At 42.6% G+C, this 21,221-nt stretch overlaps 1 long non-coding RNA gene across 1 annotated transcript in view; it reads right to left on the minus strand.

Moving 5' to 3' along the window:
- Nucleotides 1-3,812: 3,812 nt before the first annotated feature.
- Nucleotides 3,813-21,221, minus strand: part of LOC141740083 (uncharacterized) — a 30,762-nt gene continuing 13,353 nt past the window's right edge. The window contains exons 3-6 of the long non-coding RNA XR_012585877.1: nt 19,355-19,508; nt 15,414-15,621; nt 13,207-13,397; nt 3,813-6,080 (exon numbers count right to left, since the gene is read on the minus strand). This is a non-coding gene — a long non-coding RNA (uncharacterized LOC141740083). The remainder of the gene's footprint in view (nt 6,081-13,206; nt 13,398-15,413; nt 15,622-19,354; nt 19,509-21,221) is intronic.

A 21,221-nucleotide genomic window follows, 5' to 3' on the forward strand; every position in this document is an offset into this window, starting at 1 on the left:
TTTTTCAGTTCAAAGAGTTGCTTTGCAGTCTACCCAGCTGGTGTTTTTTTGTCCTGACACTGAGGACATGCATGCTATGGCTCGAGGCTAGAAGCCATGTGCAGTCGCTGCACGGAACAAAGCCCACTGAAGGACTAGATAACGTAGGGGAGGCAACTCTAGAGCATCCATAAAAACTTTTGAACATGGTCTGTTGAGTGACCTGTCACTCAAACTGTATTTTGAAATCTAGCTGCAGTGATCCAAACTGGACTGAGGTAACACTTGAGCAATGTAGATTCGTGTATGTGTAGTGCTCAGCTGGCCCTCTTCCATTTAGCAATATATCTGTTTGCAAGGGCATGTAGCTATAGGACGGAGGGTAATGGCTTTAAACTAGAGCAGGGTAGGTTTAGATTAGACATGAGGAAGAAGTTCTTTACAATGAGGGTGGTGAGACACTGGAACAGGTTGCCCAGAGAGGTGGTGGAGGCCCCATCCCTGGAGACATTCAAGGCCAGGCTTGATGAGGCTCTGAGCAACCTGATCTAGTTGAAGATGTCCCTGCTTACTGCAGGGGGGTTGGACTAGATGACCTTTAAAGGTCCCTTCCAACCCAACAGATTCTACGGTTCTATGATTCTATGATATCTCTCACAGACACCAGTGTGCAGGGCATCTAAAGCTAAAAGCAAAGGCTCACAGCAGGAAGCTTTCCAGGCTTATGGTCAATTGGCAGAAAAAAAAGCTCTATAATATCTGCTGACCTTTGAGGTATACCTCTGTGTGTGAATGAGAAGGTAGACTTTCTCAGAAAGAGTATCTGTAGGAGACCCTGGTATGCCTCCTTCCCTCTTTCTTTTGATATCCACTTTGTACTGGAAAGGGGAAATTCAGAAGATGAATGCTTGCCTGTGATATGGGTGCCCCAGCAGGGTGTTTGGCCGGGGTGATATCCTGCTGGGTCATGTACCAGCGAGTGCCAAGCTTCTTCTACAAGAACGTCATCAAAAAAAATAATTTGGGAGTGCTTACTGCTTCTGCAGTTGTCTTCCTTGCCTACTTTGTCTTTGCCTCAGCCTCTTCTGGAAAGAGGTGCCAGCTCCAAAGCTAAGGTAGATACATGTATGGGAATCCTTGCAGCCTGCCTATGATGCATCCATCCTGGCTTATATGGAGCTATGGAAAGATGTGCCTTTCTCTCCTTGACATTTATTATTACTTATGCCAAGAGCTGTTCATACAAGTATGGGGACCAGACACAGAAAAGTTAGGAGAGGAGCATCACAAACTGAGGTTCCTTTGTCCTTGATTCTGCCTCAGAGATCCAACAGAGTGATACGCTGGTTCTGATTTATGTGTCTATCAACAGCAAATACTCACCCCGTCCCCTTGGGCCTCCTCCACTTCCCCAGCCTTCTCCGCAGAGACTCTGCCTGTATTAATTCCATCTGGGCACACAAGTTCAGAGAGTGGAAGAGAAGTCGTGAAACAAAAGGAAGAGAGAGACACTCTCTTTTGGTGCCGCTTTGTTTTGCTCCAGGAAGGGAAGAGACAGCCGTCCAGACAGCAGAAACCACAGGTCACGGAGCGGGCACTTCCTACCAGACGGGAAGCCATAGCGCCCTTTACACAGGGCTGCGGCCGGCTGACGGCTCCATTCCCTCCTTTGGACTTTTATTTTTCCACCGGGTGCCGCGGCGGCTCAAAGGCACCGCTGCAACGGGCAAGGCACCCGGCGGCAAGAGAAGCTGTTCAAACAGCTTTGCGTTCAGTGTCGTGTGCCGCCGTCAAGCAGAAGTCTCTGGGTAAGTTATGAGGAGTCGCATGGTGCCAGCCAAAGGACCTGGAGCGCCAGGAGCCCAATCACTTGGTACCGGAGGCATGTGCCTATATCAGCATGGGTTATGAGCAGTGGTCATGCAGCACCTTTATGAGGAGAAAAGGGCAGCTGGCAGACATCCAAACTACCTAAAATGTGTCTTCATTGATCTGTTCACTGGTTTATGTCATACCCTAAATGTCTAGTAAGGTTATCAACATGAAATGTTAAGGGGTATCTGAGGGGATTGTAACCTTTTTTTTTTTTTAATTAAATCAATTTTGAAAGAAATTACAACTCTGGCTTCCAACATTAGTTTGTAGGATATATTCTATATTTGTTACTCTTAGTCTAGTTGCTGTTTACATTTCACAAATGTATGGAAGCTCCAGGCATGGGCTGTAACAGTAGGCCATGTCCAAACACAACAAACTTAAGTCACATCCAAGTATTGACGAATTACGGTCTAAGGAATGTGTATGTGTGAGACAGAGAATTAATAGATGGGAGAGGAAAATCTGGCTCCTGGCAGGAAATGTTTACAAATATAAACATGTACATGTATTTATGCACGTATATATTCAGTCTCTACTAGTTTAGTTGAAGCGAAAGTACAGGAAGGTCAGCTGTGACTCTAATTTGGGACTCTCAGCGCTCAGATTGGTGCACCCTGAAGGCTTTCCTACTCTCTGCTGGCCAGTAATGGCCCTTTGCCACCTGTGCATTACCCCAGAATGGCTCTTCTAGGACTTATAGATGGTGGCTAACTATTATACATACTAGCCCTTCAGAGCCTGTTTTGCTGCTGGTGCAACCAACCATCAGCGAGGGATATCTGCCAAGGGTTTTATTCTCATAGAAGTGCACGATAGCAATTTGGCTTCATATAGCACAACTCATTTTGATTCAAGTGATGCCATCAGTTGCACTATAGGGAGTAATTCTGTCAATGCACAGACATTAATAAATACAATTAATGCTGAGAGATCTGGAGTTAATTTTCTATACCACAATTATTAGGCTGTCTTGAGCTCAGGAACCAGATGTGACATACTGTTTCTAAGTTTAGGTTTTTGAATGAACTTCTCAAGACAAAATATGTTAACATTTTAAATAACTAAAAGTGTGAAGCTAAACATGCAAGTTAATATAGGAACAAAGAAACCAAACTATGGAGAGACACCAACCTCTATTATCTTTCTTAAAAAGCAGTGAGTGTGGTGATATAACAAAAAGGGAGAGGTGAATGAGGCTCTGAAAGCCTCTAGGTTTTCAAATTGTTCCAAAAGTTGAGTTGTTGCAAAGCAGATATAGATAGAAATCTGCTTTGCTCTTGTGGTTTGTGCTGGAAAGTGTATAACTGTCAGTAAGAAGAAATGTGACCTAGTGAAGTGCTGTGATACATACCAGTAAGAACCAGCTACCAAATGGAACAGGCATGTTTTCCAGGGCTATGGGAAGAAGATGAAAACAGCACAGAGAGTTATGTAGGGAAATTACTGGAAATTGGTTAATTACAGGAGTTATGGAAATTGATTTTATATGAGGACCCATGTGTTCATTTACTTACTGAACACATGCATGTGTTTCCAAATGCATGAATACTTCTGAAAACAAATCTCGTCTTTATTCCAGTTAAGCTGAGAATACTGTAACAGCTCATATTATTTTTCATGTAAGTTATTCCAGTTCTGGGTAAGCCCAAGGGGATACTTCATTACACAGTAAAAGAACACAAAAATTGTTCAGAATATCAGTCTGTTTCAAGACTGAGTTGGTTGGCTTAAAAAAAAGGGAAAAAAAGAAAAAAGAGAAAAAAAAACCAGTAATATTTTAGGAATTGTTTAGAAAAGGTTCCTGCTAAAAAGATTACATCTTTTAAGTTGCTAAAAGATTTCAAATGGTGAAAGATTCAGGTAATTTCTGAATTACCAGAATTTTTCAAGATCTGTTTTCTGTTAAAAACAACAACAACAACAACAACAACAAAAACCAACCAACCAACCAAAAACCCCATCAAACCACACCTCTAATTTATTGTGTTTGGAAAAGACTACAAAAGTGCACCACTCTGATTTCATCCTGCCCATAAGCACTCTGCTTCCATACCAGTTTTGCTTTTTATAGAGTTGCAAAGGAGCAGGGGAAATTCAAGTGAATTATTTCACCTTGTACAGCGCAGGAAACACACTGGAAAAACTCCTGTAACAAGTGCAAGCTGTCATCCACTGTCCAGTCCCTTGTTCTCACTGCTGCACAGAGCAAGGGGGTCACCTAAGGAAAAGTAAAGCTTTACAGTCATGACCCTCCCTTAAAATGATTGTGCTGGGTAGATCACGCTACCTTGCCCAGTCCCTTTTGTAACTTTTTATACCTGGGCCAAGTATGTTTCAAGTGGTCCCAGAAGTTCACAACTGCTTTGTGTTGCCAGACTGTCACAGAGCAGCAGAAGTGGACGGATAAATTTGATTCCAGTCGGCTGGACTCAAAGGAGAGTTGGACAGAGTCCCTCCACATGATGCTTGCATTTTAAGTGCGGTATCTGCTTCAATAAACAATGTGCTGTGTTCGCTGAATAGGTTGGATTTCAGCTCAGGTGTCCTGGCTGAAGTGTGGTCCGAATCCAGCCTCAGCTGGGGTGGGAGGGCTCCAGCACAGAGACTGGGTTTGGGGTTGAATAGGCAGAGAGATGAGAACTCTGCATTTCATCACAACAGTGGTGGGCCTAGTCCAAAGGTCATTGAGGCCGATGGAAAAGCTCCAGCTGAATTCAATAGCCCTGGAGCAGGCTAGTGTGTGTAATTTATACTTTTTTTTTTTCCCCCTTAAACTTTTTAGATATCCATTTTCCTGTATATAGACACACTTTTCCTATTTCTAATTTCTTGTTTGCATTTGACAAATATTTAGGAGCTCTTCACAGACTGGACAAGAGTGAGACAGAGGGGAAGTGACCGGATTTATTAGTCAGCTTGGAGATATTTCTTAAGTCCTAGGGTGAAAAAAAGAATCCAATTTGTATTTGTCAGTCTGTACTTCTTATCTATTGTCATCAAGCTGAAATATTTGCCTTATATTGCTAAATAAAAAGACCTTTAGAAAGCTTTGCAAAAGTTTGTTTGTTAGCCACTGTTTGGTGAACTCTCTGAACGTGAGAAATGCTAGCTCATATTTGCTTGATTTTGTGTTAAAAAAGCAGAACTTTTTGTTCCAAAAGGAGTTGTACATGTTGATTAAAGTGATATTTCTGTGTTTCTCTTAAAATTGTTCCACTGGTTTCTTCCTCACCTAGAAACTCTCTCCTTGGACAAACCTAGAAATTTTCCACAGCCTTTTTAATCTGCAAAAGTGCTGTTTCCAGGCCTGACAACTAACTGCTGCCCTTGTTGTTAAAATTAACCAAAGAAAATACAAAAAGCATTTTCCTTTTTACCAAAACATGACGAAGAATACATAAAATTGTTGCTGTATTGAAACATTAGTGCTATCATGATGTATACCAGTCAAGTGTAGTAAAAATTTATGACATATTAAACAAAACGTCAAAAACAGTGATTCAGAGAAAGCACGCACATATGAAATTCAGAAAAACTGTCTCAGTGTGAAAGTCAATTATTTCCTACAGCTTAAGGAAGTGGATGTCCAGAAATTAGCTTTTTGCCGTGCTGTAACTCTTTGCTCTCTGTGAACGAACACATTGGCACTGTCTTACCATGAGGTTTGTGAATCCGTTCGGTGTTATCCAAAGATAAGGCAAGATGTTATACGATGAAATGGGCAGATGTAAAATTCAACAGCCTGGTACATCCTTTTCCTTAGTCATCATGTAAGGTGCTGTGCTACTACCTGGCCACATAGCAACTCCTCACTGATCAGGGTCCACATGCGGGTCCATCATGCTGGCTTCATTGCAGTGTTTCAGGATTTGGTTTATTCCAGTGGAGGCTTTGACTCGCTCTACCCCATACTTGAATGCCGTGGTCCTGTGGTGCACAATTCTGCATGTGGTTTTGCATGGAAGACTCCAAGTGTGGAGGACCATGCTCACACTTTGAAGTACCTGGGAATTTTGCTACAATTTATTTTATTTATTCATTAGCCTTCCTGGTGTTTTGCCAAGAGATCATTTTGCTACCTTCCCTTCCTCAGTTCTAGGGGATTATATTTTGCTGAGCAAGTGCAGAACCAGAGGCGTGAGACTGAAACCATGGGTAAAGACCCTGTCTTCATCCATTCTCATTGAGGTTATTTGAAGTGTTGGTCGCAGGGCACAGGAGAGCTGTGGGTAGAATATTATAGGATGTCAGAAAACTGGGATGGACAGGAATGAAAAGCTTTCAGATTCAGATGCTTTTTTTCCCCCTGGCTAGCAATGTCTGTTTTCAACTAAACGGCATAGGTAAGTTGGAGTGTGGTCTTAGTTACTTTGATCCCTCCTACCTCCTGAGGTCTTACCCAACCTTGCGATGAGGAGAAAAAGAGCCTGCTGTTATCAAGGGGAGATACCCCCTATTAATGATGAAAAAAATAGGCTTTGACAAAATAAGGAGTTTTACTTCAGTTCCTGAAACTATTCTTTTTTTATGGTGGTTGAAGATATTTGTTGCCAAGAAGTTGTTTTCCTTTATATATATAAGAAATCTTTCAGACAGTAGGCATTCCTAAGAGATGGGTTTTCCTTTTAAGTTGATTTCCTCAAACAGGTTTAAGGGACATCACCATTTTGACCACCTCCTGTCCTTATCTTCTAACATATATGTATTTTTTTGGTTACTTGGGAAAAAAAAATAGTTGCAATGGGAAGCAATTTCTAATTATTTTTAACATTTGTGTCAGTGTAATGGGCAGTGCAGTCTCTTATAACATTCTTAAGTTTAAGTGCCACTAAGTGAATACACAGGGGTACTCCTTTCACAGGCAGAACTGCAGTCATCCATCAGCAGTTGCTCAGTGAGGAGGGAATAAAGATTTTTTTCAGTGTAGCTATTTAATTTTTAAACTTTTTTTCCCAATCAAATGAAAAAACATTTCAAAATCTATGTCTGTTTTCTTGTTATTCCCACTGGCGAGCTTAGCACTGAATAATTCAACAGACTGAGTAGCCTATGCCAAGTATAACCCAAAATCCCCAGACTTACAAAACTCAATTTCAAGTTTCTCACCTTAAGCAATACATTTAATAAATTATGTATTTTCCCCTCTAATATGCATTTTCCAATGGATTGCAAATACCCAAGACACTGTCCCCTGATACTATTCATTTTCATATTAAAGGAAGAAAAAAAGCTGAATGTGTTCTAAATATTCTCCTAACCAAAAGCCTTACTGGTTTGGTTTTTTTCATTGAATCCAACCCTGGGAAAATGTGGCCATACAGAAAAATTATTCTGAGTTCCTGTAATCTGCACTAGTTACTATTGCATGAAGAAAATGAGAGGTAAACATCTAATTAAATGTATAATCATCTCTTTGCGTAATTTGCCAAAGTTATAATTTATTCTAAATTTACTGAGAAAAGTACAGAAGAAGGAATAATCAGCACAGCCTGGTAATTAGGTATGTGTCCTCTGGCACGTGGCCTGGCATATTTTAGACCAAAAGTGGATCTGAGATGCACATTTTTGATGCAGATCTTGACTGATTATGAACTCTACAAAACTCAGGGTGTTTGGCTTAGGGTGCTGGCAGAGTCCAGCAGAAAGGGTACAGTAGCACCCTGCATCCGGTCAGATTCCAATGTCTGTCAACACTCACGGGATTTCGGGTTGAATTTTAGCCTTATCATGCTTTCACTGATACATACCACAGAAAGCAATTAAGATGTTGGGCAATCTAAGTGGCTGCGAAGCTTCAGGGCTCGTTAAAACTGCTTGTTCTACGCAGGAGAAGCAAACATGGGGAAAAAAAAACACCATAAAGAGCTACTATGACCTCTTCTGACCTCTCATCTTTTGCCTCTGAAAGAGAAGAGTGAAGAAATGTACAAGTGTCTGTGTTAATAAGAGGCACATGTCCCTTGTAGGTGGATCAATTCATTTCCATTAGCGCCACAAGTGGAAACAGAGCAGTGGTCTAATCTACAGGGGCTTTTATCAAACAGCTTGCCTTAGTCTACTCCACTGAGCTTTCTGCTTCAGTCCCTTGCCAAAGTAACCTTGAAGTTATAACATGACTTTCTAGATCCTACCCAGCATCTGCAAAGGAGTTATTTTTCATTTTTAAATGCTGTAGCGGTGGGAGTCAAGGACAACAATATTTTGACATCATTAAATAAGTAACACATTATTCTTCCTTAGAATAACCTTCAGATAAGCAAGGGCCTGATCGTTATGCTGTGTGCTTCGTGGTCATATCCACAGAATAAGTAGAAATGACAATATCTGGCTTCGCACTCCTGTAGTCACTCTACAAGAGTTCTCTCTTATTCTGAAGATTACTTGTCTAGGGGACACAGCAAGACTACTGCCAAGGCAAAATACTATGCTGCATGCACCTCCAAATCTCTGTGATGAGAAATGACCTCCGGTGACATTACTAGGAGACACCTTTTGAAGGGACAAGAGATCATCGTCTTGCCAAGTGAGAGCAAAGGTTTTGGGATCTGTCTCTTGAGGGAATGTGATTGGAAAGGTGCCTTTGGCAAAGGGCATAAAAGAAATCTAGAAACGGTACAAACAAGAGAAACAGTTGGAAGGTCTCTAATGGGGAAACATTCTCTAGGAAGACTAAGAGGAAAGTCTGCATTATATCAACTATTTGACAGATTGGTTGGACGTGACATCTGGAAACATGTTGTAGGAATTTACACAAAAGCTTTAATTTTCCTTGAAAGGCATTTTTATGTTAGACAGGGCTCTCGCTTTCCATTTGTTCCACAGCACTAACAATTGCAACTTTGTCCTATCTGATGAAAATCAAAAGAAAATTCTTCATTGTCCTTTGTCTTTATTTATAACTTTAAGGTATATCTGAGAAACACTTTATGTGGCAATGGGAAATAAGTGGCCACTTATCCTTTCTGGGAAGAGCCACTTGAGTTGACTCAGCTGATTCAGTCCTGTGGAGTTTAATGAAATAGGAAAGAAATTTTTCCATCCAGCACATACCACCGTTATAATTTGATGCTTGTTTGGAAATAGCTGCTATCTTTCTTAAGCCGGCTTTGTAGTATCATAAGACCTTCTCTGCTCTCTTGAGAAATATGGTTTTTAAGAGCATGTAAACTGAAAAACAAAAGACTGTATGAACTCCATTTTGGAGGAAGAAACTCTGTGCCTGGAATAACAAACATTATCATGTCCTCAAGGCAGGCAATATTGAGAGACAGATAATAAAAGAAGAAATAGTGAAAAAAAGAGTCAGAAAGCCCAGGATCAAAAGCCACCAATGTTTCTCGTGCCTGCATACAGTGACATGAATCTGTATTCCACGAGTCAGCCCCTCTCTGTTTTCTTCTCTGTCAATTCCTGAGGCTCAAACAACTACGGAACCAAGTCCCCATCTCCTTCCAGGGGGCCTGGCTGGTACGCAGCTGTGTGGATGCTGCTCTGAACAGAGTCTCCCTGCACGGCCCCTGGTGCAGGTGACTCTACCTGGGCAGGGCAAGGTGCCTGTGGGGCTTCTGAACTCTGATTAGAAATGTGATCTGCTCCTCCTCCTTCTTACCAACGTGCGATTCTTCTTGCTTTCAGAACCAGTTAACAGATAAAAAAATATAAATCTTCTCCAAGGTGCTCCATTGTTCAGCTAGAGTATTAAATGCAAATATTAGTTAATATGCCTGGTGCACTGAACAATATAAGAAAAGTGAAGTTGTATTAGACGATCAATAAAACCATATGCATCCTCATCTCTGAAGACATGATGGTGCATTTCTCTGGCTAGGCCTTGAGATTAAATAGAGCTCTTTCAATTAAGAAAACAAACTGCAGCTAGAGAATCTACTGCAACTGGGTCAACACTAATTACTTGATCATAAATGGTTAAAAATAAAATAGGCAAGGTGGAAAGGAGAAGAAAGGTAAACAGAGAACATGCTGCTCTGCTGGCTTTTTTTTTTTATTTCCATATCTTCAGAGCTATATGAAACCCTCCGGGACCCTCTGGCACTTGGAGCAGGAGCCTCTGTTGTTACACTTACAACCACTTAATTGAATGGATGCCTTTCAAATTCGGAGAGCGGCCCAGCAAATGAACAGAGCTAACTATATACGATTAGCTCTCAGGACTTGGTGCACATTGCTATGAAGTCTGAATGTGTAGGCGCAGATGAGCTGCTCTCACATTTGGATTTCCCCGGGAAGAGGATTTGAGGTGAGCTTTAAAACCCTCTCCAGTAACTCTGTGCTGTGGCACAGCTGAGCACCAGGAGCCGACGCACATCTGCCCCCCCAGGCAGCGCTGTGCCTTCTTTCCAGCTGCTTCAGAGCCAGTGGGAAATTGCAGCAGTGGGGAAAGCCTATGTCTTCCCCCCAGCCCCAGGACGTGAGCCAGGGTGCACACAGGGTCCAGCATGGAGGAACGTCCCGCTGGGAAGAGGCAGTCCCCTTTGTCTCCTCTTTATGGGAGCTGCATCTGCTGTTGGAGCCTCCTCTGCCCCCAGCAGTTGTGCTGGGAAACTGGTACCATGAGAGGGCTGCAAGATTCGGAGCCGGTGGGGAAAGGCCAAGGACTACAGGATTTCCCTGAGGCAATAAACGCACACAACGTGAGTGCCCATCACCACCCCCTGGCTACCAACACCTCACAGAGACTGGAAACCAGGGGATGTGGAGGAACCTAGAGAGTATAAAATAGCCTAATAAAAATCATAACCGAGCTTTAGTTAACACATAAATGTGTAAATTACTGGTCAGAGAAAGATGTGCAAATAATTTAAATTCAATGGAAAGAAAAAAGTAAAAATTATAATTTGTCACTCTCAGCTCCACAGCTTGAGAGGAGAAAGGAAAGATGGAAGAGGGCAGAGGACTGGGGAGGAAGGGGATGGAGATGCCTTAACCTGCACCATGTCACGTGAGAACTGCCCCAGAAGATACAGGGTCTTCTGCCAAGTTTTTATTTTAAATTTTTGTTTTAAACTCACAAATGAGTTGAAAGAAATAACTATAAAGGCAGAGAAGGGAAGGAAAAAAGAAAAGGGCCAGCAGGAGGAAATCAGGAGGCGGCAGGCAAAGGGAGCACATTCCCAAGCCGTGGGAGAAGGAGCAGTCTGTCCAGCACGTGTGGGAAGCGGCAAAGGCATGGGGCACAGATACTGCAATGGGAAAAAGCACTCCCCAGGCCAAGTGTTGGAGATGTGAGCAGGCATGTTGACAGGCAATTGAAGAGGAGCCAGTGCTTATTTACCCCATTAAGACCACTGCGACATCGTCTGTTACACTCTGATTTCCTTTTTGAACGCTGGCGTCTGTCTGTTTTCTCCTCCTGTGTGCCAAGTGTATACTGACATTTTACACAGCCCTGTTCTCCACCGGGAAAATGCCGGAGAAGCGTCTCGGGCAGAGCCCAGGCTCAGCCCTGCTGCATCCAGAGGGGCTGGCACCTGGGTCACACTGAGCCGGGGACTCTTTCAGCTCAGGAGAGTCACTTCTCTCAACAAAAGCATAATAACCTCAGGTTTCACAGTGTGATGGGAACAGTAACCCAGACATTTCAGGAGCTGCCTGAAACATTTAGACATTTTGTAAAACGGCCGGATAAAAACCAAGCTAGAAGACTAGTCAGTTCACTGAAAGCCTGTTACTTTTACTCATTCCACTAACTGGATGACTGAAAAATGACTGGAAAATTGCTGAAAATTGTAGTCAGTTTTCAAAATGACTGATTTCACTTGCAACTCATCCAGACGTGCCGAGAATAGGAAATTGCATGGGCACCATTTCTGCAACGGTGAGCTGTGCAAAACATGACTTGTCGGCATAGTCTCTCCTCTTACAGAGCGAATTAGACTGAAATAATAGCTGAAAACAACTAAAAGGCAGACAGCAAATCAGTGCCGCCTTTCTCAGCTTAGACTACCTCTAAATTTGACTTCACACTTTGAAGGAATTGTTTTCCTATGCTAAGTCTGCTAAAACATGGTAATCCGTGGCAGCCGTGTCCTGAAACTCTCCTTAATGTACTGTCAAACCCGAGAAGGCCGGGAACAGCCAAAAACTGGGGGGAGGGAGGAAATGGGGGAAGAGGGTGTCTCTGACGTGCGCCATTCTGCTTCAGCAGATGTAAAAATACAAGAGAGCAAATCACTCTGTAGCTTGTGAGGAAGAAGAAAAGCCCACTCTGAGCTGGCTTTCCCCTCACTGAGGGAGCACAAGAGGAAGGGGTCGTGTCCCCCCTGCATTTTCTGCAGCCGTTTCCCAGCCCCACTCCACCACCCTTCTGGCTCCAGCTCTCCTGGCTCAGCGACTAGGCGAGATAAAAAAGTTTACCTTGCAAAAGGCCGTGTCCTTTTGCAACAGGCAGAAGCTTGTCTGCTGTTCACCAGTGGGCAGACAGATGGCTTTGTGTCATGAAGGTGCTTGTTATTGCAATGGGTAAAAAAACAGCCAAGAAATTCTAAGAATATGATTGAAGAAGGGACTTCCATTGTATTCAAGTACGTATTAGTAAAGGAAGTACTTAGGTAAATATTTAAGTAAAGCTGAGAGCTCCTGCTCACCTCCTGTCAAATCCTGTAAGTACCTAAGCTCCCTGATGTAAAAAAGATGTGGACAGACTGGAGAGGGTCCAGAGAAGGGCCACCAAGGTGATCAAAGGACTGGGAAGCCTGTCATATGAGGAAAGGCTGAGAGAACTGGCTTTGTTCAGCCTTGAGAAAAGAAGGCTTAGGGGAGACCTTATCACCACGTTCCAGTAAAAGGTGGCTACAAAGAAGATGGAGACTCTCTTTTTACAAGTAGTCACATGGAAAAGCTGAGCAAGTGATGGACTGGCAGGGGTGAATTTTAGGAAATGGCTTGGTTTCCAGCCTTTCCTATTAGTTGGTTCTAAGTAGCTGCTCATTGAGCAAATCTCAATGAAACTAAGAAACTGCTAGGATACTCTAGGAAACTCCTCTGCAGACTGCCTTGAATGCCATTTTGAAGCAGCCATTTGTCCCCCTGTACTGGATAGCGAATCTAGGAATCCGACATTGAACTCTGGGCTGCAAGGCAGGCACCTAAAAGCTAAGTACTGCAACACCTAAAGGACATGCCAATAGGGCACTGTCCTGTAGAGGTGTACCCTGTACCTGTTGTTGGAGGCAGCCCTTGGTTGCTGTATGAATTGTCCTGGTGGTCAGACATATTTTGTCTTTGAAGTCTCCCCCAGCACTGACAGAGACAAATGGTGATGCCACAGACATACAGCTCGGTCAAAAAATGTACAGTTGGAGTTACCAAGAGATAATCAGAAAGTAGCACCTCAGGTGGTGAACACTGCTGTAGTCCCACTGGTTCTTTAATAGAGCTCTGTCAGGCTGGATGTCAGCTGGAGAAAGGATCCTGTTTCTTGGTGAGGTAGAAGTGGTCAATGGCCATTTGTCTTCATATTTGAGGTGGAAAGGTCAGGCAGAGCTCTTGAAGCCTGGGTTTGAAATCTTTACAATGGTGTTCTGGAAGTAAAAGCGGCAACTTTATTATTAAGCAATGTTGTTTTATTACTATATGCATACAGTGCTAGCTAGGTAGGTATGTTTTTATATACAAGTACACGTACACACAATATACACTATGCCTTTTTCTATATATTTAGCATACAAACAGACATCTTTAAATAAAAACTTCTCTGCATCTTATTTGTAAGTGGAACCATTAATTACGTTCTTACAGACTCTGCATGCTGCTCTGACATTAAGGTTGGAGACAGCTTCGAAAATGTGCAAAGTGAATTAAGAATTTTCCCAGACAGATTAGGTACATACTTAAGTTTTATAACCCTAGTCTTAACCCTCTTTTTCAAATCTCCTTTTCTAGCAACTCCATTAAAGCGGCAAGAACAATAGTTCGACTATAACTGCTGCTGTAGGACAAAGAGCTGTGTTACGTCCTGGTGTCATGCTGCACTCTAGAGTGGAGAAAGATTTGATGCAGAAGCTTAGGGCCAAATTTTGTCAGGTGACTAGAAAGATGCCTTTAAATACACTCACTCACCTGCCACAAAACTGTTTGTATGGCACGATTTAAAAAAAAAAAAAAAACAACCAAAAACCAAAACCAAAAAACAAACAAGTAGCCCCAAGTCTGACAGGCTGGATGCCCTTGCTAGAGAACTGAGGCTACGCGCAAGGGAGAGGTGTGTAGAAAAGCAGAAGGTCATGTCTACATTTAGGTTTGTCAGTGGCAAGACTGACTTTTCTATATCATCTGCTTCACAGCAAAAGCCCCGAAGAGCTAAGTTTCTGAAAGCCTCTGGAAAGGCAAGCGTGGCCGTGCTGACATTTTGGCTTGGCGTGGCAGCGTGTTTCTGCACAAATACCCTGGTTGTTCCCTGACTCTGCTTTGGTTGGGTTTGCATCGTGGTGGGCTAGGAACAAAAGAGGAAGCTATAATTGACTCATCGCCTCCTGTTGCACAGAATTACGTACTAACGCAGGCACAATCTGTAATGCCCTGGAACAGCTCTCCTGCACGCACTGGTGCTACATTTACCTGTGTAAGCAAAGGCCCACTCCAGATACACTGGAAATAGATTAAGCATTGCTTAAAAAAATAGCTTATTTGTAAAGGGTGTGGTAACTGAGATAAATACTGTTTGAACAGAACTGCAACCTGTCAAGCATGACTTTATGTTTGTATTTTTCATGCTATTTTGCCATTCTTTTGAGGGAGCTGGGCACGTTTAGCTTGGAGAAGAGGAGGCTGAGGGGAGACCTCATTGCCCTCTACAACTACCTGAAAGGAGGTTGGAGAGAGTTGGGTGTTGGCCTCTTCTCCCAGGTGAATAATGACAGGACCAGAGGAAATGGTCTGAAGCTGCGGCAGGGGAAGTTCAGATTAGATATTAGGAAGAATTACTTTACTGAAAGAGTGGTCAGGCGCTGGAACAGCCTGCCCAGGGAGGTGGTTGAGTCAACATCCCTAGAGGTATTTAAGAAACGTCTAGATGTGGCACTTCAGGGCATGCTCTAGTGGCAGAGATTGTAGGTTGTTTGTTTGTGGTGGTTTGTGGGTTTTTTTTGTTTGGGGTTTTTTTTTTTTTGGTGCGTGCATGGTTGGACTCGATGATCTCAAAGGTCCTTTCCAACCACGAAGATTCTATGATTCTATAGTAAGCTATGGCTACGCTGCTGGAGACAGACACATAGGCAGACTATGGATGCACAGCTAGTTTGCTCAGGAGCCTCGTAAACCAACCTGCCTGAACTCTGTGCTACCGTGACTGCTTTTCAGTTGTTCTGTAGGTTAAAGAACTTCAATGAAAAGCCCATTCCAAAGTCTTGTGACTGTGCCACTCTCCCTGCAGTCAGCACAACCCTGTGTACGATTCAGGGAATGCTCTCAGGTTTTGGTCCTAAACGGAGTGGAACTGATCCTCTGAGAGAACGGCTAAGACATGAAAGCAGACATGATATTGCAGCAATATGTGAAGATGTAATTATATGTGTGAAATTAAAGGATAGAATACTTGCCGCAGCAAAAAAAAAAAAAAAGGTTACATTTTATGTAGCTGCATATCCAGTTGTAGATATCTGAATTTTTGCATTTCCCAAGAAGCTTTCGTGTATCGGTGACGCATAGCTCTCCAGGCCTTCAAGACCAAATTTCTCATCTGTATGTACTACATAGAAATTTGGACAGAACTGTCTCATTGTCATTTGATCCAGCCATTCTTATGACCTGGAACAGTACAAACAAAGGAAGACATGTGAAATTAGTGGTAGACACACCACAGTCTGACATAGGCTAGTTTCAATAACTCTCTTAATTGTTCTGGAAATACCGTAACAAGATTATATCGTTTACCTTACAGAGTGGCTGCATAATACGGTGATCTGTTGTGGTGGTGGTATGTAAAATTTTTTGGTTTCATACCATTTCTAGTTGATTGCTTGACCATATAATCCCCAGTATTCTTTTTACAATTGTCTAGGAGATACATCTCCACAATTGCCCCTGGTTAATTAATTCTGAGAATCTGAACCTCTCTTCAGTGCCACTCCATCTCTGGGAACATTTTTTCTGGAGTCTCTAATGAGTACTTGGCGTGGCAGTCACTGCTATCAAGTATACTCATCTGTCTTTTGATTAGAGGGGTTTGCAAAGGATTACGTCCATTCTATGAAAAATGTGAACATTTGAAATTTTATTTTTAGCCCCTAGTGGGCAAAATGACATTTCAGAATGGCCCACAAAATACCAAAGGACCTTATAAAATTGCTATGTCAGAATGTTCCGTTTTGACTCCTTGTTTTTACACAAGTCCATCAGATGCTTCACATGTATATTTATGAATTTTTAGAGAAAGGGTCCAACAGTTATTTACATTCCTGTGAAATATTTTGATTTCATTGAATCACCACTTTTTAATAGAATAGTTTTCTTCCAGAAAATTTTCAACAAGTTTTAGTTTTGGTTCCCAAACACTCTTTATCAATTATTATTGAACATTTTTCTCCTCTATTTCTTTGGAAATCCCACTGTTTTTTCTTATTCTAGTGCTTGGTTATGATTTAGGATGTTTTTGTAGTCAACATGGCTTATCAACTCAAATATTGTGAAAAATATGTTGTTCAAACTAGTCTGTACCTTTGGATTTCTAATCCTGTTAGTTAATGAGTGCACTGCACTTTCTTTCTCTAAACCTCTCTCACCCTTTGTTTGGAAGCAAGGCAATAGCGCTACTTTTTTGAAGGATTAGAAATTAATCTTATAAGTGCGTATACTGGCTGTCTGTTAATTACCTGTTGATGCCAACAAGAGCCGGTTCTAGCAAAATTTGGTCAGAAAGTTATGTAGTACAGCGAACAGGACAAAAGAAAACATACTCCTGCTGTTCTTTGATTTATCCAATCTTTGCTTTCAAGTATTTTCCAAAATCAAGTCATGGTTGTTATGTAAAGACCAGATTTGGCTCCTTGCTAAATAGGTTGGGGTTTGTTTTTTTGTTTCCTGGTCGTGTGCTGTAATTTATAATTTAATTGAAGGAAGGTTTGCCAAACGGTGGTCACATGGAGAAGATTTGAATGCTTCAGCTGATCTTTGGGTCCTTGAGGTTTTAAGAGATGTTGTTGAGCTAAGAGAGCTAAAACTTATGCTACTGTAATTCCTCCCCCTGAAAGATGGGACATACAGTGTGTTTCTTGCTTCCCCTGTGAGGACTTTTCTCCTTACAAGTTGAAAGTTTCAGAGTTTCAGCCCTGAAGTGGCCATTGTCCATAGGCCCCCTTCGGGTACTGGAAGGCTGCTATAAGGTCTCCCCAGAGCCTTCTTTTCTCCAGGCTGAACTGCCCCAACTCTCTCAGCCTGTCCTCATAGGAGAGGTGCTCCAGCCCTTTGATCTTCTTCATCGCCCTCCTCTGGACTCGCTCCAACAGGTCCATGTCTTTCCTGTGCTGAGGGCTCCAGAGCTGGATACAGCACTCCAGGTGGGGTCTCAGGAGAGCAGAGTAGAGGGGGAGAACCACCTCTCTGGATCTGCTGGCCACGGTTCTTTTGATGCAGCCAGGATGCAATTGGTCTTCTGAGCTGCAAGCACACATTGTTGGCTCATGTCCAGCTTTTCATCCACCAGTACCCCCAAGTCCTTTTCTGCTGGGCTACTCTCTATCACATCATCCCCCAGCCTGTATTGATAACAAGGATTGTCCCAACCCAGGTGTAGGACCCTGCACTTGGCCTTGTTGTCCTCACAGGGGAAGCAAGAAACACACTGTATGTCCCATCTTTCAGGGGGAGGAATTACAGTAGCATAAGTTTTAGCTCTCTTAGCTCAACAACATCTCTTAGAACCTCAAGGACCCAAAGATCAGCTGAAGCATTCAAATCTTCTCCATGTGACCACTGTTTGGCAAACCTTCCTTCAATTAAATTATAAATTACAGCACACGACTTGGCCTTCATAAGGTTTGCTCGGGACCACCTCTCTAGCTCGTCCAGGTCCCTCTGGATGACATCTCGTCCCTCTGGCCTGTCAACCACACCACTCAGCTTGGTGTCAACTTGCTGAGGGTGCACTTGATCCCACTGTCTAAACCATTGATGAAGATGTTGAACAGCACCGGTCCCAGTATAGATTCCTGAGGATATGCTGGCAAGTAGTGGGCAGGCTGGAGGGGAGCAGTATCACCGCCCCCATCACATTCTCAGCGCTTGCAGTGCTGAGCCTTCCCTGTGTCCTGCTGCACCGGCTGCATGGGACAAAGGAACCATCGAGAAGCTGCCGATGCTCTGCTGGCAAAGCTGAGCTTCCTCAGCTGCAGCAGGAGACTGGGAAAGAGAAGTTAAAGTCTCTACAGTTGCTGTCAGGAATGAAGCATGTGGGAATTTCTTCATGCCAGTCACTTCTGTGCAGAATACCACCATGGCAAAAGCAGGGAGGAAAGGCCTGACTCAATTCTCACATAAATCATTCATTGCCCCACTCATGAAGGCACATAAGAAATGCTCTTCTTACATTTTCCAATCTGAATGAATTTAAAATAAAATGAGTTCAAGATCCCCTACCTCCTCCACAGCTTTATGCACCTTTGTTCCTTCTTTGTGTGTAGCTACGATATACGTTATAGCCTCATATACTTTGCTTTTGAGAGGGAAGACATTGAAAAGAGTGCAGCCAACAGAGCTGCAAGGAATTGCTTTGCCAGAAAGTGCACTCAGGGAGAGTGGAAACTATTTGTAAGTTGGATCTAAATCAGTAAATGGTTTCAAGCAAACAAGCGGTTTGCATTTGAATCAATCAGCTGAAGTTGAAGGGTTGTGGTACAAAAAAAACCCAAAAAGACCAAACGTGTTCATGATTACATTTTTCACGAATTTCAACTTCTGGTTTTGAAACAGATCTGATTTTACCGGGTAAAGTATCTCCCAAAGAAAAAATGAAATATCTCATTTTCAATTGATCACAGCGTTTCAACTTAGCAGAAAATGAGGTTAGTCATATATTTCATTAAAAAAAGGAAAAAACAAAAAAAGCAAAAGATGAGAAAAAAAAACCTGTTGTGAGCAGCGTGGACCACTTTTTCAGTCTTATCTTGTCTTCCCAGAGAAACACAAGCTTACATGAGTGCTCTGTATAACTGTGTGCACCTTGCCTAATCCCCATCAACATATTTTGTGATCAATTTCTGATTTGAAGCTGTCTTGGCTGAGCTGCAGATAGGCTACAAAGATATTTTGCTTTCTGCGAATTTTGTAAATAAGGGGAGATGAGAGAGAGACAGGCTCATTACAGCAGAAGTCATGCCAAAAAAGTGGAAGAAGCACCATGTTGATCTCAACTGAAACCCAAGGTAGGACAGCAGTGCAGATTTTTGCTTAATTCAAGAAAATCTGGCTCAGCTATTAGGAGGAAAGGATGATCTGCTAGTATAGGTTGGCGAGAAGACAGAAACGAATAGAATTTCTGACTGACCTGTTAAAAGGTCAGTCACCTGCAAGGCAAAATCCAGAGGAAAACAGACAGCTTTTGATGACTCTCCCAAATCCCCAGTCTTCAAACAGCTCTTGATTCCACATCATACATAAAATCCTCCATAGCAAGCAAGAGTTGGGGGGTATTGTTCTGCCTGCATAAAAAGAAAAAGGAAAAGTAAGCACATGGCATTCCATACCTGCATGGAAGTGTGGCCACATCTTTGCTTTCATGACGGAAAAGTGTTTTCCTAATCAGCACAGCCATTTTCATCATGAAACCATTGTGTTGTTTTCCATTCAAAGGAATCAAGTCACACTGACTCTATACTAACAGCTTAAAGATCAGCAGAAACAATGAAGAGAATCGACTTTACGTAATCCTCAGCTGATGCCTGGGTTTGAAGTCTTGCCCACTGCTCCCATGCCAACTTTAGCAAAACCAGCTCTTTCAGGAGACTGTACTTCTATTCTTTTTCCAGATGTAGCTCTGGGGCAGGTGAAAGGGACTCAGGAAGGGGGATGAGGAGGAGCCACTAGAATTTTTACTGAACATATATTTTACAGCTCTTGGGTTATGCACAGCTTTATTATTATGATATTTTTATTCATGTTTTAAATAAAGAGATAAAATATCCCTCCTTTAGTTCTGTGAACATTAGACGGGGAGACTAATTCTTTACATCATGTTCGGTGGAAATGCGTTCACAAACATACTGTGCTTTTTAGCTTTGGGCTTTTACTGTGCTTCAAATTGTTTGCTGGCATGGATTAACAACAGAACTACATGCATAAGCCCTTCCCTGCCTTAGTGCTAGGTAGATTTAGCTTTGTCAATATAAAGGAATCTTTGCTAAAGCTTTCAGCTCACCTGTCTTTGTTAAACATGATTCTTATGTCCATATTCCCAACCAGTATTGAGCACTCTGTGGAAGAGTTGGTTTTGGGTACAATTAAACGCCAGTGGGTTTATGTTCTGTGCAGATGGAGACATCCCCATCACACACATTCACCAGAGAACAGTGAGCTGCAACCATATGCAGTTTGACTGCCACTGGAATCAATTTTATTTATGGGTAGAGCTGGATCACTCGTGGAAAAAGTACTCTTTGAGGGTAACAGAGCACTGGAACAGGCTGCTCAAAGACGTTATGGAGTCACTTTCTCTGGAGATATTCTCTGGACAGGAACGCCTGGACGCGTTCCTGTCCAGCCTGCTCTAGGTGACCCTGGTCTGGCAGGGGGGTTGGACTAGATGATCTCGAGAGGTCCCTTCCAACCCCTACCATTCTGTGATTCTGTGATTCACAACATTTCTTATAAAAATTGAATCACTTCTCAGCTTAATGTGAGCCATCACTTATTTTTTTCTCTCACATTATCATACCCACAGCACATCAAAACTTTTCTTGTGATGCAATGACCATTATTTAGGTTGCTGTTATTGTATTTACTGCATATTTACAAACCTGGATGTCCGCTATGTTTGCTGCTGCACAAATGGCATAAAAAGATAATGAACTTACAACCTGTGACAAAGAAAGGCAGAGAAGAGGTCTGGTGACTTGGGCTTCCTGACTCTACTACCACCAGTGACTGACCTGAGATGACGGATGGCAGCTGCTGGGCCAGAATGACCCTGTTGCTTCTAGAGTAGGGTAATTACCCTTCTAGGTAGCTACTACAGCTACAGTAGGTAGGTACTACCCATCCCTACAGAAGTCTTCATGAGCTGTAGCAGAAGCCAGCCTGGATCTCTGGCAAAGGCAAACTAGGCAATAAAATCATGGTCACTTTGCTGCCTGTAGCAGAAGACTGAAACTCTGAAGCGCTCTGGGTGATTCTTGATACCTTCAGTAAAAGCTTGT

Source organism: Larus michahellis, chromosome 3, assembly GCF_964199755.1.
Source record: "Larus michahellis chromosome 3, bLarMic1.1, whole genome shotgun sequence".
NCBI classification, from domain to species: Eukaryota; Metazoa; Chordata; class Aves; order Charadriiformes; family Laridae; genus Larus; species Larus michahellis.